This window comes from Furipterus horrens, unplaced genomic scaffold (genome assembly GCF_987537825.1).
Source record: "Furipterus horrens unplaced genomic scaffold, mFurHor1.1.pri manual_scaffold_32, whole genome shotgun sequence".
NCBI classification, from domain to species: Eukaryota; Metazoa; Chordata; class Mammalia; order Chiroptera; family Furipteridae; genus Furipterus; species Furipterus horrens.
This window is the reverse complement of record NW_028327202.1, coordinates 800,200-826,314: the sequence shown is the minus strand read 5'-3', so window position 1 is coordinate 826,314 and position 26,115 is coordinate 800,200. Positions and strand designations below refer to the sequence as shown.

At 50.4% G+C, this 26,115-nt stretch overlaps 2 pseudogenes; one reads left to right on the top strand and one right to left on the bottom strand.

The window, feature by feature from the left end:
- Nucleotides 1-4,919: 4,919 nt before the first annotated feature.
- On the bottom strand, nt 4,920-8,538 carry LOC149990056 (ATP-dependent RNA helicase DHX8 pseudogene; annotated as a pseudogene).
- Nucleotides 8,539-17,371: 8,833 nt separating this feature from the next.
- LOC149990055 (ATP-dependent RNA helicase DHX8 pseudogene) lies at nt 17,372-20,995 on the top strand (annotated as a pseudogene).
- The last annotated feature ends 5,120 nt before the right edge of the window (nt 20,996-26,115 follow it).

The window sequence follows — 26,115 nt, the reverse complement described above, 5'->3', positions numbered from 1 at the left end:
CATGGAACACTATGCAGTGGAAAGAAAGAAGGAACTCCTGCCATCGACGATAACAGGTGTGGAATTAGGGAGAGTTATGCTCAGCGAAATAAGCCGGGCAATGAAAGACAGATGCCATACGATATCACCTGGTACAGCAAACTAATGAACAACACACACAAACGAGCAGAACTGAAACAGAGGCGTGCAAACAAGGAGCAGACTGGCAGTGACGAGGGGGGAGGGGGAGAACGGGGGTAAGAAGGGGAAGGGTCTAGTCAAGGAACTAGTACCAATGACCCAAGAACATGGATGACGTGGTGGGGATTGACTTGTGGGAGAAGGGGTGGGGGGAAGCAACGGGGGTGGGGGTGAGTGGGACAGACAAATGTAATGGAAAAACAATAAAATATTAAGGAAAAAAATGAAAAGGACAGTCTCTTAGGCTTCAAACCCTCTGTCTTCTCAGATCTCTGACCATCTAAATAAAGCGCCCATGAAAGATTCAATCCCTGTATCTGCTCATGACTGGGTCTGGTAGATGACAAGCGGCACGGACACCGGTTTTTCCGGTTTCGCTTTACTTAAATTCACTCACATTTTCCTCTTGCCTTTTTCTGTACGTGCACCTGAAGTTTATCGAGAGGGGAGGGGTGGATAAAGCGACCTGTTTTCATTTTTTTTTAAGGGAGGGCGGTTAACGAGTGAACAGTCATGGTCCCTCCCCTCCCCCCACACGAGAGGACCTCTGTCCTTCCCCCACACACCCCCTTTGTTAAGAGTTGCCGGTCTGTGGGGTTCTTTCCCGTCTCTCCATCGTCCTTCCTCTTTTTTACGGCGAGGAGGAGGCGAGTGACATCGCCAGCGAGTGTGTGGAGAGGCACTGAGAATTTCCTCTGGAGAGCCAGTGGGTGGAGGCAGGACGGATCCATCCATCCATCCATCCCTCCGTCCACGCGTCCACCCGTACGCCTGGGAAGTTAAAGAGGAAGCAGAAACACCAGCGCCTGGAACACGGTGTTGCTGTGGGTGTGTGCTTGCCTGTCCCGTGACCCGGGGGTCCGTCGCCTTGGACCCTTGACCACACGGACCCTCGACCCTGTCGCGTCGCGCCCCGCCCCCACCGCCACCCAGGATTCTCAAATGGCGGAGGGCTGCTTCTTAAGACTGGCAAATGGAGGCGGACACCTTTAGCTCGGAACCTGCCCGGCCGGTTTCTCAGACATCATTCCCCCCCCCACTCCCTCCCTGGCAGTTTGGAAGCTGCGGGCCTAAGGGTGGGGGAAGTCAAAGGAGCCCGAGGCGGAGGCGGCACCGAGGTCAGAGGCTCAGAGTTCCACCCAGAGCTTTTTGCATTTGAATGAATGCCATTCGAACGCCTGGGAGTGAGGTCTCTTGGAACGAATCGCCCTGACCTTCCCTCCCGGAGCCGACCCTGCCCCCACACACCACCCCGCCAGGGCTCTGGTCCGCAGGAAAGTCAAACAGGGGGGTCAAGCGAGGTCGGCTTGTCCTCGTGGACCGAGCGGCCGAGGTGGCCAGACGTTTGTGGATGAGAGGGGACCGGCTCTGGTACCTTTATGCCCGTCCTTCCGCATCCTTCTCTGGCCCAGGAGAGGGCCGGGGCGGTGAGAGATGAGCGGGGGAGGGGAGACTCGGACCCCGGTAGGACGGTCGCTGGCGGGTTGTCGCGCGATACTGAGGTGCCCCTTGTTGGGAGTGCTGAAGGTAAACGGCCCCCGTTCGACCCTTCCAGTTTCAGTAAAGGCCCGAGTTTGAGCTAGGAAAGGTTCTACGGATTTTCTGAGAAAAGGGACCGGCCCATCCATCGTCACCTCCTGCCCAAAATTCCTGGGGAAATATCTCCACGGGAAGACTTCTTTTTGTTTGTTTACAAAAATAAGCAGATGGGGCGGGCCAGACCAGCCCTCCCTCCCTCCCGCCTATACCGACGACCCATTCATTTACCGTCTTAGGCGCAGTTGTCATTTAGTCTGTTCGTTTGCATAAAAACAAAAGAGATTGATCATGTAGGCCTTTTTAAAAAAACTGATTTTCTTATTGCATCTCCCCCGCCCCCCCCCCCCCGCATTACCATCTAGGCCCTAGGCCCCTTATTCCGCTCCCCCCGCCCCCTCCGCCCCCAAACAGGCCTTGGTCAATTCATTCTGGTGGGACGTTACAGGGCCACCGGGTAGGAAGAAACCTAGAAGTGCTTCACTATTGCTTATGAAAGTACACTTCACCTAATCTCTTTAAGAAACGGAGGGTTTTCACAGGGGCGGTGGGGGGGGGCGGTAAGGGGAAAGCAATGGGGGGAAAGTGGGACAACTGTAATAGAAAAGCAATAAAAAAGGAAGAGAAAGAAAAGAAATGGAGTTTTCTTATGTCTGAGAAACAGATGATGAATGATTAGCGTTATTTTTCAACAAAAAAGTTATAAAAGACACGATCATCCTATTCGGTTGATGGTACCCATGTCCCGTGATTGATCTCTGTTTATCCCAATCATCTATGAGCCAGCGCCTCTTCAGATCTACGTTAGGACAAAAAAAAAAAAATGCCTCTCTGGAGGAAGGTGTGCAAGGCACGTCGCCCCTGTTCAAAACCCTTTCACCCACTACACTTAGTTTTGGAGTGAGGGGAATAATTTAGGATTTTCATTTATATTTTAATTGTTTAAAGCCACTGTCTTTCTGCTTAATTTTCACATGAACACATTGGCTGGTGAAGGAGGTTTCATACTTGTCAGAACATGGATGCAGCTAGAATGCACACCTGGACTTTTGGTATATGCTGATCAACCTGGCCCTGGACTTAGCCATTCCCAAAGATATGCTGATGGACTTAGCAGTGCCCAAAAATGTGTTGATGGACTGAAACCATTCCCAGGGGAAATGGTAATGAACCTAGCCCAATGTGTTAACTAACCTTGTGTGTGTGGGGGGGAGCAATCAGATGTAAATGATCTGCTGAATATATTGATAAGCAAACGCACCCTCACCAAAATGTGTGATTAACAAGTATAAAAAAGGTACCTGCAGAAGTACCGGTGGGACTCCTACGGGCCCGCGAGGAGGACCGGGAGTCCCCATTCCCCATTCCCTTTCTCCTCATTCCCCTTGCTTCTATGGGCCCTTGAGTTGGTCCGGGAGCTGCCTCTCCCCTTCTACCCGCTTCCTCCTTCCTTTGTTCCCTCAATAAACCAGTTATCCGTTCCCACAGCAGTCTCTGGGCAATTTCTCAGAGCAGGGCTGCCCTGACAATACTTAGATTTTGTTTTGCTTTTTCTGACCCCAGGGCGGTGAGATTTTTCTTTTCTACACACATAATTTAAGTGTCCATTGACGTGCAGAGAATGAAAGCTATTTAATGTCAATCTGTTTTTGTAGATGAAAAAGTCATGTACAGTGTTCTGTTTAATAATACTATGCTTGCCCTGGCTGGGGTGGCTCAGTGGATTGAGCACTGACCTGTGATCCAAGGGGTCATGGTTTGGTTCCCCGGTTTCTGGTCAGGGTGCATGCCTGTGTTGCAGGCTGGGTCCTTGCTTGAGGGTGTGTGAGAGGCAACCACATGTGGATGTCCCCCCCCCCCCCGAAAATAAGTAAATAAAATCTTTTTTTGTTGTTGTTTCCTTAAGAAAATGAGCATTTCCAGGAGGTCAATACAAAATACAAGGGTTGAACAGGAGGAGAAAGTGGGGGCCAACATTTTCTATGAGCTTCATGGCACCCTCCCCCACAGAGTACCGGGGTCCTCACCGTGTCCATCTGTCAGTCCAGGTGTCAGATGCTCCTGACGCCCCCATTTCCCATCCCAGTGCTGCACAAGTTGTCCTTTCCTTGGAGATGATGCAGTGCATCCCTGGGTTGGCTGCAAGCCCCAGCCATCCCCAGTGACTTGGGGTAATGGGGCCTGAAGGCCCTGGTCAACCCAGGCATAAATCCCTGTTTCAATGTTACTGTTACAGAAACAGGGGTATTCCAAAAAACCCCAGAGTTTGCGGCTGGGGGATGGGGAAAAGGAAGCAGCTTTTAGAATGCCTCCACATGGCTGAGGCTGGTGGCTAGTGTCTTTTTTTATGCAAGATGGCTTTAATGCATCCAAAGCCTCAGGTAGATGGGAGGGGACTTGGACCAGGGGACGGTACAGAGAAAGCACACAGAGCCTGCGTGAGGTTCTGTGAATGGTCAGAACTGGTTACCGCACCCACTGCATCAGAGGATGTAGTCAGGGATTTCAAAAGAAGCGGCAGACATTTTAGGCAGGCTGACTGTGCAGATTTAACTAAGACTGAGACTGACTATGTGCATTTGACTGAGGCTGAGGCTGACTGTGCGGATTACAAAAGGACTAACTATACAGTTTACAAGGAGGCTGAGAATCCACGAGGTTCTGGATTAAAAGCTGGTGGACCCCATAACACCGACGAGGTCTCCCCAATTAGGATTGAACCATTGGCAGCTACTGGTAAAGCTGAACTGTGTTTGGAAAGTAGGGAAAGGGTTTCTCTGACTTTTCTAAAACTAGCCTGGTTTGGTAGGGGGGGAGGCAAGGATATGTGTTTATGGGTGTTTTAAAGAACATAAGACTTAACAACAGAAATTCGCAAATAACTAAATCTATATTTAGTTAAATCTGTTAAATAAACAATTCTTTTTCTTTTCACTAAACTCTGGTATTGAGAGTTATAATTTTGGCGGCGGGCAATCGGGCCCCTAACTAAAGAGCCCGTGGGTTTGTTTTCAATTGGAGCAGCCCAGGGGTTGTGTAACATTACCGTGAGGGAAGAAATGCAAATCAAACTTGGCAAACATCCAGTTAAGAGATGTAGTCAGTCCACTGGACAGCCGTGTCCTCTCGATCAGCATTTCACCAATAAGAGTAAGTCCAAGCCCTGGGCCGCTGCTGCAAGAGAGGCAAACAAGTCGTCCTCCTCAGCGCCGCTGGAAAGCCCGGGATATTCTCCAGGCGTTGGGCTCCTCGTAGCGATTGTACAAGGGTTCAAGACGCTGCTGCTTCTTCTGCTTGCTTAGCTTCATCAGGTCGGAGACCTTGAAGAAGGCCGGAGCCAACTCCGCGAGCCACCGGGGGTCGATGGTGGTGACCTCACGCATGTACTCCTTCGTGGTCAGCACCAGCTCATGGTACACCACCCATTCCGGCTGTCTGTTGAAGAGAGCGCTGGAAGGATGGATGTAGACCGCCTGCTGGTCGGTCAGTGTCCGGTAACCTTCCTGAGGGTCTTTCTTGGCAGCATTTCGGAAGAACCCACTGCAGATGGCCTTCCGCACTCGGACTGCGGACTTACCGCAGGAAACCACATCCAGCTTGTGTCTGTCCATTATGCCTAACATCTGCTTGCGAATGTCCTGGGCCCGCTGCAGAGAACGAGCCTGGATAAAGTTCTCATAGCACCATGGTTTGGAGAACTTGTTGTCCTTCCAAGAGTTGTACACGGCCAGCAGGGTGAGATGGTCTCCTTCCGTCTGGTGGAATTTGGCCTTCTTCTGGTCGGCGAGGGCTTGTTTATCCTTGGGCCTGTAGAAGACGTTCTGCACAGACAGCATGGACACGATGGTCAGCATTTCCTTACTGCATCCCAGGTGCACAGACATGATCAGCATTTTGCACAGCATCGGTTCCAGAGGGAATTCTGCCATCCTGCGGCCCAGACGAGTAAGCAGACCCTCGTCATCCAGTGCCCCCAGCGTATACAGCTGCTCCATAGCGGTTATCAAGGTTTCCATTGGTGGGGCATCCATGAAGTCGAAGGACAGCAGGTCATCGATGCCCATGGCCTTGAGCGAGAGCACTGTGCTTGCTAAGTTGGTTCTCTGGATTTCCGGCACATTAGTGGTCAGCATTTCATCTCGGGAGGCACGTTCTGTGTACAGCCTGTAACACTTCCCTGGGCCTGTTCTCCCAGCTCTGCCAGCTCGTTGCTTTGCTTGAGCCTGAGAAATAGGAGTCACCACGAGCTGGTCAATTCCTGTCTTGGAATTGTAAACTTTCTGCTTCACAAATCCAGGGTCCACCACATAGTAGATGCCATCGATAGTCAACGATGTCTCTGCAATGTTGGTGGCAATCACGACCTTTCTGCTGCCGGGTGGAGCTGGGTCAAAGATTCGGGTCTGCATCTCACTGGGAAGAGCAGAATACACTGGGAGGATAATCAACTCAGGAACATCAGGTCCAAGGGATTTCATTCTTTCATACAGCATCTCGCAGGCCGTGTCGATCTCCTCCTGACCAGTCAGGAAGACTAGGATGTCACCTGGTGGTTCTGTTAAATGGATCTGCATGACAGTGATCAAGCTGGCATCCAAATAATCGGTCTCGGGTTCCTTTGTGTACAATATTTCCACTGTATATGTTCGACCGGGGATGGTAAAGATGGGAGCTTCATAGAAGTATTGAGAAAACTTCACTGCATCCAAGGTAGCTGAGGTGACAATCAGTTTCATGTGCTGCCGTCTCTGAACTGTCTTCTTCAACAACCCAAAGAGCACGTCAGTGTGGATCGTTCTCTCGTGCGCCTCATCCAACATGACGACTGCGTACTGAGTGAGGTCGGGGTCAATCAGGCACTCTCGAAGCAACATCCCATCTGTCATGTACTTAATGACCGTTTCAAGGCTGGTACAGTCCTCAAATCGAACGGTGTAGCCCACCTCTTGGCCTAAGCAACAACCAAACTCCTCTGACACTCTTTTGGCCACTGACATGGCTGCCACTCTTCTGGGCTGGGTACATCCAATCTTGCCCCTGGAAGTGTAGCCCGCCTCCACCAGGTACTGGGTGATCTGCGTTGTCTTCCCAGATCCTGTCTCTCCGATAACAATCAGGATCTGATTGTCATGGACAGCCTGAACCAGCTGCTCCTTCAGTTTGTAGATGGGCAGGCTCTCTCTCTGCTCAATGATTGACATCTGGGTCTTTTTTCCATAAGCAGCTTTGTTGCCCCCAAAGGCATGCTTCTTCCACTCAGGAATGTCATTGGGCATCATTCCAATACCCCTCATGTTGGCCGCAATCTGCCTGCCTCCCGCATCAGGCAGAGGATCAACCCAATGTTTGTTGAGTCCTGTGGGAATAGAATCCATCTCAGCTTCCCGCTGTGCCTGCTTGAGTTCCCGCCTTTCTTTGGCCAAAGCACTCTGCATCATAGCTGCTTGGGAGAGGGAGCCATCTGGGTTCTTAACGATTTTAATAGGGCTCATGTCCATGCTTTGCTTGGTGTACCCTCTCAGGAATGGAGGCTCTCCCTCAACCAGTTCGACCTCAAGGTCCTCATCTTCTTCATCATCCACTTTAGGAAGAATGCCAGTCTCTTCATCAAAGTCTGGAAACTCTTCTTTGGAAAGAACATTGGCAGCGACCATCTGTTTGATCTCCCACTTCTCTGGGTCAGAGATTCGGGTAAGGCGCTTGCGCTCCAATGAGTCATCCTCTACTTGAGGGGCACTGACAAGGGAGAGATGAGTGGGTCTGTCCGGATTCCTCATTGAGATCTCCTCATTGGCCTCCCCAACAAGATCTCGACTTCGATTTGGGTTTAGATCTTCTCCGGTCTCTTGATCCACATCCTTCATGCTTAGGCTGGTCTTGGCCCCGGTGGAGGACAACACTTTGACCTTGACTCTCTGGCCTTTGCTCACCACATTGGCCACATTAGCCATACGGCCTTCCCGCCGGAGCTCAGAGATGTGCACCAGGCCTTCCCAACGCTTCCTTAGTCCCTCCAGCTGCACAAAGCATCCAAACTGCATGATGCTGGTAACCTTGCCATTGTAAATGTCCCCAATGGCGAGCTCTTCTGGAGGAGGGCGGTCCACATGCTTATCCTGCCATCTGTCCACATTTCTCTCCCCATACCTGTTTCGGTCCTTCTGGTCCTTGGGGGGACTCTGACTTCTGCTCCTAGGCCGATATCTAGACTTCCCTTTATTCCTCTCCCGGGTCCTAGAACGTGATCGAGAGTGGGACCGGTGTTTCCGCTTGCGGTCTCTCTCACGGTCTCGTTCTCGCTCTTGTTCTCGGTCCCGGCTCCAGCTCCGCTTCTTCTTTGTCTTGTGTCTGTGCTCCGCATCTCTTTGCTTCTCCGTGCCAGCTGCACTGGGCATTAGAACCTCCAGCTCTTTCAGGACATTCACAGCAACTTTCACATCATCCTTATCCAGCAGGGTCCAAACAGAAGGGTTGTCTGGTTGACAAAGGACTGGGAAGATTTCCTTCAACTTTTCTTTTTCAGTTTTGGGTTTAACAACTGGATCTTTGCTAGCAGAAGGCTTTGCTGGAGGTCGCATGGTTTGTATGAGATGCAGCAAGTTACTAATAAGAGAATCCGTGAATTCTGCACCATTTTTGATCAGGGAAGCCTTAAAAGTACCAAAGGTGGTATTTTTCTCAGCAAGACTGATCACAAATTCAGCCAGATCCTTGTCGTTGATCCCCAAGTGATTGTCCAGCTCGGTGCAAACCTTCGACACTAAAGACAGATACTCGAGTTTGGCGAGTTCTTCGGCCGGGCCTGTCTCCGTCCCAGCTACGGCTCCCACCATGGCTATAGCTACAGCCGTCGCTACGGCTCTTCCCGACCCCCTACCCGCACCTGGTGGTGGTGGTGGTGTGAGAAACGCTCACAATAAAAACTGGGACACAGGACTTGAGCAGTAAAGCGAGGCCTCTATTCACGAGTCTGCAGAGCCGGGCGCACCCTCCCAGCCAGGAGAATGTGCGTGCCAAGTAGACAAAGGAAACTGGTTTTATAATCTTAGCTTCCCCACCCTGAAATTGCCCTGAAAGTGATTATTTTCCCCACCCTAAAATTGCCAACCTAAAGTGATTAGCTTCCCCACCCTAAAGTGAGAGCGATTAGCTTCCCCGCCCTAACGCAATTAGCTCCCCCTCCCCCTCCTTCTTCCACCTTTCTCCATTACTGGTTACTCCAGAATTACAATCTAACATGGTTAACTAAATGCCCCTATTGTGATTTGCAGATATGCCAGTGCTGTCAACTCCCTTCTCAGAGATCCTCTAATTACATTTGCCCTTAAGACCCTCTAATTACATCTTCCTTTTGTTACTAATGACTTTCTACCGGTTTGGGAGTCACTATGTCCTTGTCTCTTACAGTGGTATTTAGGGGTTAGGGGGGTGGTTAGTAGAAGGTCCACTGTGGGCCCTGTTGTGCCAGGTGAGAGGGAGGACAGGGACCACACCAGGAGAGCAGAGAGAGGAAACCAACTCTTGGCTACAATGTATTGAAAACTTCCCACCATCATGTGGCCGGAACCACACAGTTGGCATGCGTCATGGTGGCGCTATGCGTGTAATAGGCTCTTCCATGGTCCCCATTGGACAAATGCCCAAGCGGAGGTTTTGGGTCTTGGCTCTGCCTCTTTCTAGCTGTGTAGCCTAGAGGTCAGTGACCTACCCAGAGTCCCTGCTCCTCCACCGCCACCAACAACCCCAAAATCTGGGAGAGAAAGAAAGCAAAGCATTCTCCTTTCATGGACTAGAGACTTGTAGAACCTTAATGCCCAGTTCCAGCTCGCCCCACCCAAGTTATGGATTTGGGGATTTTCAGTGCCTCCTTTATGAGAACAATATACAAAGCTTTCCTGTGCACCCAGTGGCTCAGAGAGCCACAGGGGACAGGGACTCCTGAATGGCCAAATGGAGTCAACCACCAAGAGCTTTCTGCACTTGAATGAATGCCATTCGAATGCCTTAGAGTGAGGTCTTTTGGAATGACTCGCCCTGACCTTCCCTCCCGGTCCCAACCCTTCCCCCACACCCTAGTCAAACAGGGGATAAAGCCCAATCTGCTTATTATATTGGGCGGCGTGACATTTGTGAATGAGTGGAGACTGGTTGTGGGACAGTTGTGCCCCGCCCTCCCACATCCCTCTCTGGCCCAGGAGAGGGCCGGGGCGGTGGGAGACGGGCGGGGGAGGGGAGACTCGGATCCTGGGAGGATGGTCGGTTGGTCGCTGGCGGGCTGCTGCCTGCTGCTGAGGTGTTCCTTGCTGGGAGGGCGGAACTTAACGCACCCCAACCCCCTCCCCATTTCTGAAAAGGCCCGAGTCTGAGGCAAAAAAGGTTCTTTAGATTTTCCAGTAAAAGGGACCGGCCCGCCCATCCTCTCCTCCAACCCGAGCTTCCTGGGGAAATATCTCTACGGGAAGATTTTTTTCCTTTTTTTAACAGAAAAGAGCAGACGGGGCGGGTCAGACCAGCCCCCCCCAACCCCAAACCCCCGCCTACACCGATGACCCATTAATTTACCATCTTAGGCCCAGTTGCCATTTAGCTTGATTGTTTGCATAAACATCAAAGAGATTGATCGCGTAAGCCTTTTTAAAAAGAAACTGATTTTCTTATAGCATGCACCGCCCCCCCGCTTTACCATCTAGGCCCTAGGCCCCTTATTCTACTCCCCCGCCCCCTCCACCCCAAAACAGGCCTTGGTCAACCCACTGTGCTGGAACGTTACAGGGCCACTGAGTGGGGATGTGAGAAACGCTCACAATAAAAACTGGGACACAGGACTTGAGCAGTAAATCGAGGCCTTTGTTCACGAGTCTGCAGAGCCGGGTGCACCCTCACAGCCAGGAGAATGTGTGCGACAAGTAGACAAAGGAACCTGGTTTTATAGCTTTGGCTTCCTCACCCTGAAATTGCCACACTAAAGTGATTATTTTCTCCACCCTAAAATTGCCACCCTAAAGTGAGAGTAATTAGGTTTCCCACCCTAACGCAACTAGCACCCCCCCGCCCCCCCACCGCTCCTTTTTCCCCCAGTCTCTTCATGACTGGAAACTCCGGAGTTACAATCTAACGTGTTCATTTAAATGCCCCATTGTGATTTGTAGATATGCTAATGATGTCAACTTCCTTCTCCGAGATCCTTTAATGGCATTTGTCCTTAAGACCCTTTAATTACATTTGCCCTTTGTTACTAATGACTTTTTACTGGTTTGGGAGTCACTATGACCTTGTTTCTTACAGGGAGAAACCTAGAAATGCCTCACCATTGCCTATGAAAGTACACTCCACGAGATCTGAGCGCCGTTGCTATTTTTCTGAAGCTCCTCTTGGCCACTTGCTGAGACACACCGCCGCCAAAAATGCCTCGAATTGTGACTAAGGGGGGGCATGTGGAGGAATACCGAGGATGAAATTCTGAAAGCAGCAGTTGTGAAATATGGGGAAAGTCAGCTGCCTAGGATTGCTTCATTACTGCCTAGGGAATCGGCAAGGCAGTGCAAAGCCAGATGGTGTGAGCGGCTGGATCCAAGCGTTAAGAAAACAGAATGGGGCGAGACGCAGGCGGCCTGGAGCATGGCGGGTACGGGTCTGGTGGCTGGAGAGGTGGTGGTGGATGCGCTGCCGTATTTTGACCAAGGTTACGAGGCGCCTGGTGTGCGAGAAGCGGCTGCGGCGCTGGTGGAGGAGGAAACTCGCAGGTACCGACCCACTAAGAACTACCTGAGCTCCCTGACAGCGCCGGATTATTCCGCTTTTGAGACCGACATAATGAGAAATGAGTTTGAAAGACTGGCTGCCCGACAACCAATTGAATTGCTCAGCATGAAACGATATGAACTCCCAGCTCCTTCTTCAGGTCAGAAAAATGACATCACTGCCTGGCAAGCGTGTGTAAACAATTCTATGGCCCAGTTAGAGCACCAAGCGGTTCGAATCGAGAATCTGGAGCTAATGTCGCAGCACGGGTGCAACGCCTGGAAAGCGTACAATGAAAATCTAGTTCATGTGATTGAACGGGCACAGAAAGAGCTCCAGAAGTTAAGGAAACATATTCAAGATTTAAACTGGCAGCGGAAGAACATGCAACTCACAGCTGGATCTAAGTTAAGGGAAATGGAGTCAAATTGGGTGTCCCTGGTCAGTAAGAATTATGAGATTGAAAGGACTATTGTGCAGTTAGAAAATGAAGTCTTTCAAATGAAGCAGCAGCACGGAGAGGCCAACAAAGAAAACATCCGACAGGACTTCTGAAGAGACTGACGAATTCGGTTGATAGAAAGGAAGGCAGGTTGGGCTTTTACAGAAGCTCAGACTGGTCTGTGAAGGACAACATCTTACGGAAATCGTCAGTGGCGTTTAGAAACCGTACAAAGGGGACCGTTATATTCTCTTTGTACATTAGCAAAATACAAAATTTCAAGTTGGTATATTTTTGCCATTAAAAAAATCTCGAGACTTTCAAAATAATACAACTTTAGAATACTGTATCATAGAATTAATTTTGAGTCACTTGGACCATATTTTGTATTCAAGAGATCTTTGTTGAAAATCTTCAACATGTACAAGAAGTTGGAAACTTTGGGTTTATATATTTTTCAAATAAAGATAGTTCTACACAAATTCTTGATGACCAGTCAAGACTTAAGAAAAAAAAAAAAAAAATAACAGAATGGTCCAGAGAAGAAGAGGAAAGACTCTTGCATTTGGCCAAGAGGAAGCGAGACTTCTGTTACAGAGCCCCTGGGCTGCTCCAATTGAAAACAAACCCACGGGCCCTTCAGTTAGGGGTCCGATTGCCCGCCGCCAAAATTATAACTCTGAGTATTACAGTTGAGTGAAAAGAAAATTGTTTATTTAACAGGTACACATATCCTTGCCTTCCGTCTACCAAACCTAGCCAGTTTTGCGGGGGGAGGGGACGGAAACACCGTTTCCCTCCTCCTTAGGCACAGTTCATCTTTACCAGCAGCCGCCAGTCACTCCATCTGATTGGGGAGGTCCTTTCTGTGCTGTGGTGCCCTCCAGCTCTCAATGTAGGGCCACCTGGATTCTCAGCCTCCTTGCAAACCGTTCTTCTTTCTGTGAGCCACGTGGATCTCCTCTCCTTCTCCAGAGCACCTCTGCGAACACTCACCAGCGAGGGAGACAGCCCCAGAGCGTGCCCCCACCCCCACCCCCCGCCCTACAGTGTTCGCAGCTGCCTATATATCCCTGAGTGCGTCCTCTGACGCAGTGGGTGTTGACAATAGTTCTGACCATTGGCAGAACCCCACGTAGGCTCTGTGTGCTTTCCACGTGGCTCACAGAAAGAAGAACGGTTTGCAAGGAGGCTGAGAATCCAGGTGGCCCTACATTGAGAGCTGGAGGGCACCACAGCACAGAAAGGACCTCCCCAATCAGATGGAGTGACTGGCGGCTGCTGGTAAAGATGAACTGTGCCTAAGGAGGAGGGAAACGGTGTTTCCGACCCCTCCCCCCGCAAAACTGGCTAGGTTTGGTAGACGGAAGGCAAGGATATGTGTACCTGTTAAATAAACAATTTTCTTTTCACTCAACTGTAATACTCAGAGTTATAATTTTGGCGGCGGGCAATCGGACCCCTAACTAAAGGGCCCGTGGGTTTGTTTTCAATTGGAGCAGCCCAGGGGCTCTGTAACAGAAGTCTCGCTTCCTCTTGGCCAAATGCAAGAGTCTTTCCTCTTCTTCTCTGGACCATTCTGTTTTCTTTTCTTTTTTTTTTTTTTTTCTTAAGTCTTGACTGGTCATCAAGAATTTGTGTAGAACTATCTTTATTTGAAAAATATATAAACCCAAAGTTTCCAACTTCTTGTACATGTTGAAGATTTTCAACAAAGATCTCTTGAATACAAAATATGGTCCAAGTGACTCAAAATTAATTCTATGATACAGTATTCTAAAGTTGTATTATTTTGAAAGTCTCGAGATTTTTTTAATGGCAAAAATATACCAACTTGAAATTTTGTATTTTGCTAATGTACAAAGAGAATATAACGGTCCCCTTTGTACGGTTTCTAAACGCCACTGACGATTTCCGTAAGATGTTGTCCTTCACAGACCAGTCTGAGCTTCTGTAAAAGCCCAACCTGCCTTCCTTTCTATCAACCGAATTCGTCAGTCTCTTCAGAAGTCCTGTCGGATGTTTTCTTTGTTGGCCTCTCCGTGCTGCTGCTTCATTTGAAAGACTTCATTTTCTAACTGCACAATAGTCCTTTCAATCTCATAATTCTTACTGACCAGGGACACCCAATTTGACTCCATTTCCCTTAACTTAGATCCAGCTGTGAGTTGCATGTTCTTCCGCTGCCAGTTTAAATCTTGAATATGTTTCCTTAACTTCTGGAGCTCTTTCTGTGCCCGTTCAATCACATGAACTAGATTTTCATTGTACGCTTTCCAGGCGTTGCACCCGTGCTGCGACATTAGCTCCAGATTCTCGATTCGAACCGCTTGGTGCTCTAACTGGGCCATAGAATTGTTTACACACGCTTGCCAGGCAGTGATGTCATTTTTCTGACCTGAAGAAGGAGCTGGGAGTTCATATCGTTTCATGCTGAGCAATTCAATTGGTTGTCGGGCAGCCAGTCTTTCAAACTCATTTCTCATTATGTCGGTCTCAAAAGCGGAATAATCCGGCGCTGTCAGGGAGCTCAGGTAGTTCTTAGTGGGTCGGTACCTGCGAGTTTCCTCCTCCACCAGCGCCGCAGCCGCTTCTCGCACACCAGGCGCCTCGTAACCTTGGTCAAAATACGGCAGCGCATCCACCACCACCTCTCCAGCCACCAGACCCGTACCCGCCATGCTCCAGGCCGCCTGCGTCTCGCCCCATTCTGTTTTCTTAACGCTTGGATCCAGCCGCTCACACCATCTGGCTTTGCACTGCCTTGCCGATTCCCTAGGCAGTAATGAAGCAATCCTAGGCAGCTGACTTTCCCCATATTTCACAACTGCTGCTTTCAGAATTTCATCCTCGGTATTCCTCCACATGCCCCCCCTTAGTCACAATTCGAGGCATTTTTGGCGGCGGTGTGTCTCAGCAAGTGGCCAAGAGGAGCTTCAGAAAAATAGCAACGGCGCTCAGATCTCGTGGAGTGTACTTTCATAGGCAATGGTGAGGCATTTCTAGGTTTCTCCCTGTAAGAAACAAGGTCATAGTGACTCCCAAACCAGTAAAAAGTCATTAGTAACAAAGGGCAAATGTAATTAAAGGGTCTTAAGGACAAATGCCATTAAAGGATCTCGGAGAAGGAAGTTGACATCATTAGCATATCTACAAATCACAATGGGGCATTTAAATGAACACGTTAGATTGTAACTCCGGAGTTTCCAGTCATGAAGAGACTGGGGGAAAAAGGAGCGGTGGGGGGGCGGGGGGGTGCTAGTTGCGTTAGGGTGGGAAACCTAATTACTCTCACTTTAGGGTGGCAATTTTAGGGTGGAGAAAATAATCACTTTAGTGTGGCAATTTCAGGGTGAGGAAGCCAAAGCTATAAAACCAGGTTCCTTTGTCTACTTGTCGCACACATTCTCCTGGCTGTGAGGGTGCACCCGGCTCTGCAGACTCGTGAACAAAGGCCTCGATTTACTGCTCAAGTCCTGTGTCCCAGTTTTTATTGTGAGCGTTTCTCACATCCCCACTCAGTGGCCCTGTAACGTTCCAGCACAGTGGGTTGACCAAGGCCTGTTTTGGGGTGGAGGGGGCGGGGGAGTAGAATAAGGGGCCTAGGGCCTAGATGGTAAAGCGGGGGGGCGGTGCATGCTATAAGAAAATCAGTTTCTTTTTAAAAAGGCTTACGCGATCAATCTCTTTGATGTTTATGCAAACAATCAAGCTAAATGGCAACTGGGCCTAAGATGGTAAATTAATGGGTCATCGGTGTAGGCGGGGGTTTGGGGTTGGGGGGGGCTGGTCTGACCCGCCCCGTCTGCTCTTTTCTGTTAAAAAAAGGAAAAAAATCTTCCCGTAGAGATATTTCCCCAGGAAGCTCGGGTTGGAGGAGAGGATGGGCGGGCCGGTCCCTTTTACTGGAAAATCTAAAGAACCTTTTTTGCCTCAGACTCGGGCCTTTTCAGAAATGGGGAGGGGGTTGGGGTGCGTTAAGTTCCGCCCTCCCAGCAAGGAACACCTCAGCAGCAGGCAGCAGCCCGCCAGCGACCAACCGACCATCCTCCCAGGATCCGAGTCTCCCCTCCCCCGCCCGTCTCCCACCGCCCCGGCCCTCTCCTGGGCCAGAGAGGGATGTGGGAGGGCGGGGCACAACTGTCCCACAACCAGTCTCCACTCATTCACAAATGTCACGCCGCCCAATATAATAAGCAGATTGGGCTTTATCCCCTGTTTGACTAGGGTGTGGGGGAAGGGTTGGGACCGGGAGGGAAGGTCAGGGCGAGTCATTCCAAAAGACCTCACTCTAAGGCATTCGAATGGCATTCATTCAAGTGCAGAAAGCTCTTGGTGGTTGACTCCATTTGGCCATTCAGGAGTCCCTGTCCCCTGTGGCTCTCTGAGCCACTGGGTGCACAGGAAAGCTTTGTATATTGTTCTCATAAAGGAGGCACTGAAAATCCCCAAATCCATAACTTGGGTGGGGCGAGCTGGAACTGGGCATTAAGGTTCTACAAGTCTCTAGTCCATGAAAGGAGAATGCTTTGCTTTCTTTCTCTCCCAGATTTTGGGGTTGTTGGTGGCGGTGGAGGAGCAGGGACTCTGGGTAGGTCACTGACCTCTAGGCTACACAGCTAGAAAGAGGCAGAGCCAAGACCCAAAACCTCCGCTTGGGCATTTGTCCAATGGGGACCATGGAAGAGCCTATTACACGCATAGCGCCACCATGACGCATGCCAACTGTGTGGTTCCGGCCACATGATGGTGGGAAGTTTTCAATACATTGTAGCCAAGAGTTGGTTTCCTCTCTCTGCTCTCCTGGTGTGGTCCCTGTCCTCCCTCTCACCTGGCACAACAGGGCCCACAGTGGACCTTCTACTAACCACCCCCCTAACCCCTAAATACCACTGTAAGAGACAAGGACATAGTGACTCCCAAACCGGTAGAAAGTCATTAGTAACAAAAGGAAGATGTAATTAGAGGGTCTTAAGGGCAAATGTAATTAGAGGATCTCTGAGAAGGGAGTTGACAGCACTGGCATATCTGCAAATCACAATAGGGGCATTTAGTTAACCATGTTAGATTGTAATTCTGGAGTAACCAGTAATGGAGAAAGGTGGAAGAAGGAGGGGGAGGGGGAGCTAATTGCGTTAGGGCGGGGAAGCTAATCGCTCTCACTTTAGGGTGGGGAAGCTAATCACTTTAGGTTGGCAATTTTAGGGTGGGGAAAATAATCACTTTCAGGGCAATTTCAGGGTGGGGAAGCTAAGATTATAAAACCAGTTTCCTTTGTCTACTTGGCACGCACATTCTCCTGGCTGGGAGGGTGCGCCCGGCTCTGCAGACTCGTGAATAGAGGCCTCGCTTTACTGCTCAAGTCCTGTGTCCCAGTTTTTATTGTGAGCGTTTCTCACACCACCACCACCACCAGGTGCGGGTAGGGGGTCGGGAAGAGCCGTAGCGACGGCTGTAGCTATAGCCATGGTGGGAGCCGTAGCTGGGACGGAGACAGGCCCGGCCGAAGAACTCGCCAAACTCGAGTATCTGTCTTTAGTGTCGAAGGTTTGCACCGAGCTGGACAATCACTTGGGGATCAACGACAAGGATCTGGCTGAATTTGTGATCAGTCTTGCTGAGAAAAATACCACCTTTGGTACTTTTAAGGCTTCCCTGATCAAAAATGGTGCAGAATTCACGGATTCTCTTATTAGTAACTTGCTGCATCTCATACAAACCATGCGACCTCCAGCAAAGCCTTCTGCTAGCAAAGATCCAGTTGTTAAACCCAAAACTGAAAAAGAAAAGTTGAAGGAAATCTTCCCAGTCCTTTGTCAACCAGACAACCCTTCTGTTTGGACCCTGCTGGATAAGGATGATGTGAAAGTTGCTGTGAATGTCCTGAAAGAGCTGGAGGTTCTAATGCCCAGTGCAGCTGGCACGGAGAAGCAAAGAGATGCGGAGCACAGACACAAGACAAAGAAGAAGCGGAGCTGGAGCCGGGACCGAGAACAAGAGCGAGAACGAGACCGTGAGAGAGACCGCAAGCGGAAACACCGGTCCCACTCTCGATCACGTTCTAGGACCCGGGAGAGGAATAAAGGGAAGTCTAGATATCGGCCTAGGAGCAGAAGTCAGAGTCCCCCCAAGGACCAGAAGGACCGAAACAGGTATGGGGAGAGAAATGTGGACAGATGGCAGGATAAGCATGTGGACCGCCCTCCTCCAGAAGAGCTCGCCATTGGGGACATTTACAATGGCAAGGTTACCAGCATCATGCAGTTTGGATGCTTTGTGCAGCTGGAGGGACTAAGGAAGCGTTGGGAAGGCCTGGTGCACATCTCTGAGCTCCGGCGGGAAGGCCGTATGGCTAATGTGGCCAATGTGGTGAGCAAAGGCCAGAGAGTCAAGGTCAAAGTGTTGTCCTCCACCGGGGCCAAGACCAGCCTAAGCATGAAGGATGTGGATCAAGAGACCGGAGAAGATCTAAACCCAAATCGAAGTCGAGATCTTGTTGGGGAGGCCAATGAGGAGATCTCAATGAGGAATCCGGACAGACCCACTCATCTCTCCCTTGTCAGTGCCCCTCAAGTAGAGGATGACTCATTGGAGCGCAAGCGCCTTACCCGAATCTCTGACCCAGAGAAGTGGGAGATCAAACAGATGGTCGCTGCCAATGTTCTTTCCAAAGAAGAGTTTCCAGACTTTGATGAAGAGACTGGCATTCTTCCTAAAGTGGATGATGAAGAAGATGAGGACCTTGAGGTCGAACTGGTTGAGGGAGAGCCTCCATTCCTGAGAGGGTACACCAAGCAAAGCATGGACATGAGCCCTATTAAAATCGTTAAGAACCCAGATGGCTCCCTCTCCCAAGCAGCTATGATGCAGAGTGCTTTGGCCAAAGAAAGGCGGGAACTCAAGCAGGCACAGCGGGAAGCTGAGATGGATTCTATTCCCACAGGACTCAACAAACATTGGGTTGATCCTCTGCCTGATGCGGGAGGCAGGCAGATTGCGGCCAACATGAGGGGTATTGGAATGATGCCCAATGACATTCCTGAGTGGAAGAAGCATGCCTTTGGGGGCAACAAAGCTGCTTATGGAAAAAAGACCCAGATGTCAATCATTGAGCAGAGAGAGAGCCTGCCCATCTACAAACTGAAGGAGCAGCTGGTTCAGGCTGTCCATGACAATCAGATCCTGATTGTTATCGGAGAGACAGGATCTGGGAAGACAACGCAGATCACCCAGTACCTGGTGGAGGCGGGCTACACTTCCAGGGGCAAGATTGGATGTACCCAGCCCAGAAGAGTGGCAGCCATGTCAGTGGCCAAAAGAGTGTCAGAGGAGTTTGGTTGTTGCTTAGGCGAAGAGGTGGGCTACACCGTTCGATTTGAGGACTGTACCAGCCTTGAAACGGTCATTAAGTACATGACAGATGGGATGTTGCTTCGAGAGTGCCTGATTGACCCCGACCTCACTCAGTACGCAGTCGTCATGTTGGATGAGGCGCACGAGAGAACGATCCACACTGACGTGCTCTTTGGGTTGTTGAAGAAGACAGTTCAGAGACGGCAGCACATGAAACTGATTGTCACCTCAGCTACCTTGGATGCAGTGAAGTTTTCTCAATACTTCTATGAAGCTCCCATCTTTACCATCCCCGGTCGAACATATACAGTGGAAATATTGTACACAAAGGAACCCGAGACCGATTATTTGGATGCCAGCTTGATCACTGTCATGCAGATCCATTTAACAGAACCACCAGGTGACATCCTAGTCTTCCTGACTGGTCAGGAGGAGATCGACACGGCCTGCGAGATGCTGTATGAAAGAATGAAATCCCTTGGACCTGATGTTCCTGAGTTGATTATCCTCCCAGTGTATTCTGCTCTTCCCAGTGAGATGCAGACCCGAATCTTTGACCCAGCTCCACCCGGCAGCAGAAAGGTCGTGATTGCCACCAACATTGCAGAGACATCGTTGACTATCGATGGCATCTACTATGTGGTGGACCCTGGATTTGTGAAGCAGAAAGTTTACAATTCCAAGACAGGAATTGACCAGCTCGTGGTGACTCCTATTTCTCAGGCTCAAGCAAAGCAACGAGCTGGCAGAGCTGGGAGAACAGGCCCAGGGAAGTGTTACAGGCTGTACACAGAACGTGCCTCCCGAGATGAAATGCTGACCACTAATGTGCCGGAAATCCAGAGAACCAACTTAGCAAGCACAGTGCTCTCGCTCAAGGCCATGGGCATCGATGACCTGCTGTCCTTCGACTTCATGGATGCCCCACCAATGGAAACCTTGATAACCGCTATGGAGCAGCTGTATACGCTGGGGGCACTGGATGACGAGGGTCTGCTTACTCGTCTGGGCCGCAGGATGGCAGAATTCCCTCTGGAACCGATGCTGTGCAAAATGCTGATCATGTCTGTGCACCTGGGATGCAGTAAGGAAATGCTGACCATCGTGTCCATGCTGTCTGTGCAGAACGTCTTCTACAGGCCCAAGGATAAACAAGCCCTCGCCGATCAGAAGAAGGCCAAATTCCACCAGACGGAAGGAGACCATCTCACCCTGCTGGCCGTGTACAACTCTTGGAAGGACAACAAGTTCTCCAAACCATGGTGCTATGAGAACTTTATCCAGGCTCGTTCTCTGCAGCGGGCCCAGGACATTCGCAAGCAGATGTTAGGCATAATGGACAGACACAAGCTGGATGTGGTTTCCTGCGGTAAGTCCGCAGTCCGAGTGCGGAAGGCCATCTGCAGTGGGTTCTTCCGAAATGCTGCCAAGAAAGACCCTCAGGAAGGTTACCGGACACTGACCGACCAGCAGGCGGTCTACATCCATCCTTCCAGCGCTCTCTTCAACAGACAGCCGGAATGGGTGGTGTACCATGAGCTGGTGCTGACCACGAAGGAGTACATGCGTGAGGTCACCACCATCGACCCCCGGTGGCTCGCGGAGTTGGCTCCGGCCTTCTTCAAGGTCTCCGACCTGATGAAGCTAAGCAAGCAGAAGAAGCAGCAGCGTCTTGAACCCTTGTACAATCGCTACGAGGAGCCCAACGCCTGGAGAATATCCCGGGCTTTCCAGCGGCGCTGAGAAGGACGACTTGTTTGCCTCTCTTGCAGCAGCGGCCCAGGGCTTGGACTTACTCTTATTGGTGAAATGCTGATCGAGAGGACACGGCTGTCCAGTGGACTGACTACATCTCTTAACTGGATGTTTGCCAAGTTTGATTTGCATTTCTTCCCTCACGGTAATGTTACACAACCCCTGGGCTGCTCCAATTGAAAACAAACCCACGGGCTCTTTAGTGAGGGGCCCGATTGCCCGCCGCCAAAATTATAACTCTCAATACCAGAGTTTAGTGAAAAGAAAAAGAATTGTTTATTTAACAGATTTAACTAAATATAGATTTAGTTATTTGCGAATTTCTGTTGTTAAGTCTTATGTTCTTTAAAACACCCATAAACACATATCCTTGCCTCCCCCCCTACCAAACCAGGCTAGTTTTAGAAAAGTCAGAGAAACCCTTTCCCTACTTTCCAAACACAGTTCAGCTTTACCAGTAGCTGCCAATGGTTCAATCCTAATTGGGGAGACCTCGTCGGTGTTATGGGGTCCACCAGCTTTTAATCCAGAACCTCGTGGATTCTCAGCCTCCTTGTAAACTGTATAGTTAGTCCTTTTGTAATCCGCACAGTCAGCCTCAGCCTCAGTCAAATGCACATAGTCAGCCTCAGTCTTAGTTGAATCTGCACAGTCAGCCTGCCTAAAATGTCTGCCGCTTCTTTTGAAATCCCTGACTACATCCTCTGATGCAGTGGGTGCGGTAACCAGTTCTGACCATTCACAGAACCTCACGCAGGCTCTGTGTGCTTTCTCTGTACCGTCCCCTGGTCCAAGTCCCCTCCCATCTACCTGAGGCTTTGGATGCATTAAAGCCATCTTGCATAAAAAAAGACACTAGCCACCAGCCTCAGCCATGTGGAGGCATTCTAAAAGCTGCTTCCTTTTCCCCATCCCCCAGCCGCAAACTCTGGGGTTTTTTGGAATACCCCTGTTTCTGTAACAGTAACATTGAAACAGGGATTTATGCCTGGGTTGACCAGGGCCTTCAGGCCCCATTACCCCAAGTCACTGGGGATGGCTGGGGCTTGCAGCCAACCCAGGGATGCACTGCATCATCTCCAAGGAAAGGACAACTTGTGCAGCACTGGGATGGGAAATGGGGGCGTCAGGAGCATCTGACACCTGGACTGACAGATGGACACGGTGAGGACCCCGGTACTCTGTGGGGGAGGGTGCCATGAAGCTCATAGAAAATGTTGGCCCCCACTTTCTCCTCCTGTTCAACCCTTGTACTTTGTATTGACCTCCTGGAAATGCTCATTTTCTTAAGGAAACAACAACAAAAAAAGATTTTATTTACTTATTTTCGGGGGGGGGGGACATCCACATGTGGTTGCCTCTCACACACCCTCAAGCAAGGACCCAGCCTGCAACACAGGCATGCACCCTGACCAGAAACCGGGGAACCAAACCATGGCCCCTTGGATCACAGGTCAGTGCTCAATCCACTGAGCCACCCCAGCCAGGGCAAGCATAGTATTATTAAACAGAACACTGTACATGACTTTTTCATCTACAAAAACAGATTGACATTAAATAGCTTTCATTCTCTGCACGTCAATGGACACTTAAATTATGTGTGTAGAAAAGAAAAATCTCACCGCCCTGGGGTCAGAAAAAGCAAACCAAAACCTAAGTATTGTCAGGGCAGCCCTGCTCTGAGAAATTGCCCAGAGACTGCTGTGGGAACGGATAACTGGTTTATTGAGGGAACAAAGGAAGGAGGAAGCGGGTAGAAGGGGAGAGGCAGCTCCCGGACCAACTCAAGGGCCCATAGGAGCAAGGGGAATGAGGAGAAAGGGAATGGGGAATGGGGACTCCCGGTCCTCCTCGCGGGCCCGTAGGAGTCCCACCGGTACTTCTGCAGGTACCTTTTTTATACTTGTTAATCACACATTTTGGTGAGGGTGCGTTTGCTTATCAATATATTCAGCAGATCATTTACATCTGATTGCCCCCCCCACACACACACAAGGTTAGTTAACACATTGGGCTAGGTTCATTACCATTTCCCCTGGGAATGGTTTCAGTCCATCAACACATTTTTGGGCACTGCTAAGTCCATCAGCATATCTTTGGGAATGGCTAAGTCCAGGGCCAGGTTGATCAGCATATACCAAAAGTCCAGGTGTGCATTCTAGCTGCATCCATGTTCTGACAAGTATGAAACCTCCTTCACCAGCCAATGTGTTCATGTGAAAATTAAGCAGAAAGACAGTGGCTTTAAACAATTAAAATATAAATGAAAATCCTAAATTATTCCCCTCACTCCAAAACTAAGTGTAGTGGGTGAAAGGGTTTTGAACAGGGGCGACGTGCCTTGCACACCTTCCTTCAGAGAGGCATTTTTTTTTTTTTTGTCCTAACGTAGATCTGAAGAGGCGCTGGCTCATAGATGATTGGGATAAACAGAGATCAATCACGGGACATGGGTACCATCAACCGAATAGGATGATCGTGTCTTTTATAACTTTTTTGTTGAAAAATAACGCTAATCATTCATCATCTGTTTCTCAGACATAAGAAAACTCCATTTCTTTTCTTTCTCTTCCTTTTTTATTGCTTTTCTATTACAGTTGTCCCACTTTCCCCCCATTGCTTTCCCCTTACCGCCCCCCCCCCCACCGCCCCTGTGAAAACCCTCCGTTTCTTAAAGAGATTAGGTGAAGTGTACTTTCATAAGCAATAGTGAAGCACTTCTAGGTTTCTTCCTACCCGGTGGCCCTGTAACGTCCCACCAGAATGAATTGACCAAGGCCTGTTTGGGGGCGGAGGGGGCGGGGGGAGCGGAATAAGGGGCCTAGGGACTAGATGGTAATGCGGGGGGGGGGACGGGGGAGATGCAATAAGAAAATCAGTTTTTTTAAAAAGGCCTACATGATCAATCTCTTTTGTTTTTATGCAAACGAACAGACTAAATGACAACTGCGCCTAAGACGGTAAATGAATGGGTCGTCGGTATAGGCGGGAGGGAGGTAGGGCTGGTCTGGCCCGCCCCATCTGCTTATTTTCGTAAACAAACAAAAAGAAGTCTTCCCGTGGAGATATTTCCCCAGGAATTTTGGGCAGGAGGTGACGATGGATGGGCCGGTCCCTTTTCTCAGAAAATCCGTAGAACCTTTCCTAGCTCAAACTCGGGCCTTTACTGAAACTGGAAGGGTCGAACGGGGGCCGTTTACCTTCAGCACTCCCAACAAGGGGCACCTCAGTATCGCGCGACAACCCGCCAGCGACCGTCCTACCGGGGTCCGAGTCTCCCCTCCCCCGCTCGTCTCTCACCGCCCCGGCCCTCTCCTGGGCCAGAGAAGGATGCGGAAGGACGGGCATAAAGGTCCCAGAGCCGGTCCCCTCTCATCCACAAACGTCTGGCCACCTCGGCCGCTCGGTCCACGAGGACAAGCCGACCTCGCTTGACCCCCCCTGTTTGACTTTCCTGCGGACCAGAGCCCTGGCGGGGTGGTGTGTGGGGGCAGGGTCGGCGCCGGGAGGGAAGGTCAGGGCGATTCATTCCAAGAGACCTCACTCCCAGGCGTTCGCATGGCATTCATTCAAATGCAAAAAGTTCTGGGTGGAACTCTGAGCCTCTGACCTCGGTGCCGCCTCCGCCTCGGGCTCCTTTGACTTCCCCCACCCTTAGGCCCGCAGCTTCCAAACTGCCAGGGAGGGAGTGGGGGGGGGAATGATGTCTGAGAAACCGGCCGGGCAGGTTCCGAGCTAAAGGTGTCCGCCTCCATTTCCCAGTCTTAAGAAGCAGCCCTCCGCCATTTGAGAATCCTGGGTGGCGGTGGGGGCGGGGCGCGACGCGACAGGGTCGAGGGTCCGTGTGGTCAAGGGTCCAAGGCGACGGACCCCCGGGTCACGGGACAGGCATGCACACACCCACAGCAACACCGTGTTCCAGGCGCTGGTGTTTCTGCTTCCTCTTTAACTTCCCAGGCGTACGGGTGGACGCGTGGACGGAGAGATGGATGGATGGATGGATCCGTCCTGCCTCCACCCACTGGCTCTCCAGAGGAAATTCTCAGTGCCTCTCCACACACTCGCTGGCGATGTCACTCGCCTCCTCCTCGCCGTAAAAAAGAGGAAGGACGATGGAGAGACGGGAAAGAACCCCACAGACCGGCAACTCTTAACAAAGGGGGTGTGTGGGGGAAGGACAGAGGTCCTCTCGTGTGGGGGGAGGGGAGGGACCATGACTGTTCACTCGTTAACCGCCCTCCCTTAAAAAAAAAATGAAAACAGGTCGCTTTATCCACCCCTCCCCTCTCGATAAACTTCAGGTGCACGTACAGAAAAAGGCAAGAGGAAAATATGAGCGAATTTAAGTAAAGCGAAACCGGAAAAACCGGTGTCCGTGCCGCTTGTCATCTACCAGACCCAGTCATGAGCAGATACAGGGATTGAATCTTTCATGGGCGCTTTATTTAGACGGTCAGAGATCTGAGAAGACAGAGGGTTTGAAGCCTAAGAGACTGTCCTTTTCATTTTTTTCCTTAATATTTTATTGTTTTTCCATTACATTTGTCTGTCCCACTCACCCCCACCCCCGTTGCTTCCCCCCACCCCTTCTCCCACAAGTCAATCCCCACCACGTCATCCATGTTCTTGGGTCATTGGTACTAGTTCCTTGACTAGACCCTTCCCCTTCTTACCCCCGTTCTCCCCCTCCCCCCTCGTCACTGCCAGTCTGCTCCTTGTTTGCACGTCTCTGTTTCAGTTCTGCTCGTTTGTGTGTGTTGTTCATTAGTTTGCTGTACCAGGTGATATCGTATGGCATCTGTCTTTCATTGCCCGGCTTATTTCGCTGAGCATAACTCTCCCTAATTCCACACCTGTTATCGTCGATGGCAGGAGTTCCTTCTTTCTTTCCACTGCATAGTGTTCCATGGTGTAAACTACCACCGTTTTCTTATCCACTCATCTACAGACGGGCTCTTAGGCTGTTTCCAGCACTTGACTATTGCAAATAGCGTAGCTAAGAACACAGGGGTGCATAGGTTTTTTTGAATCGGCATTTCAGGAGATAGCATCAGCGGGACTCGAGGACCAAAGAAGGTGCCCGGGGAGCGGGTCGGCCCCAAGCTACA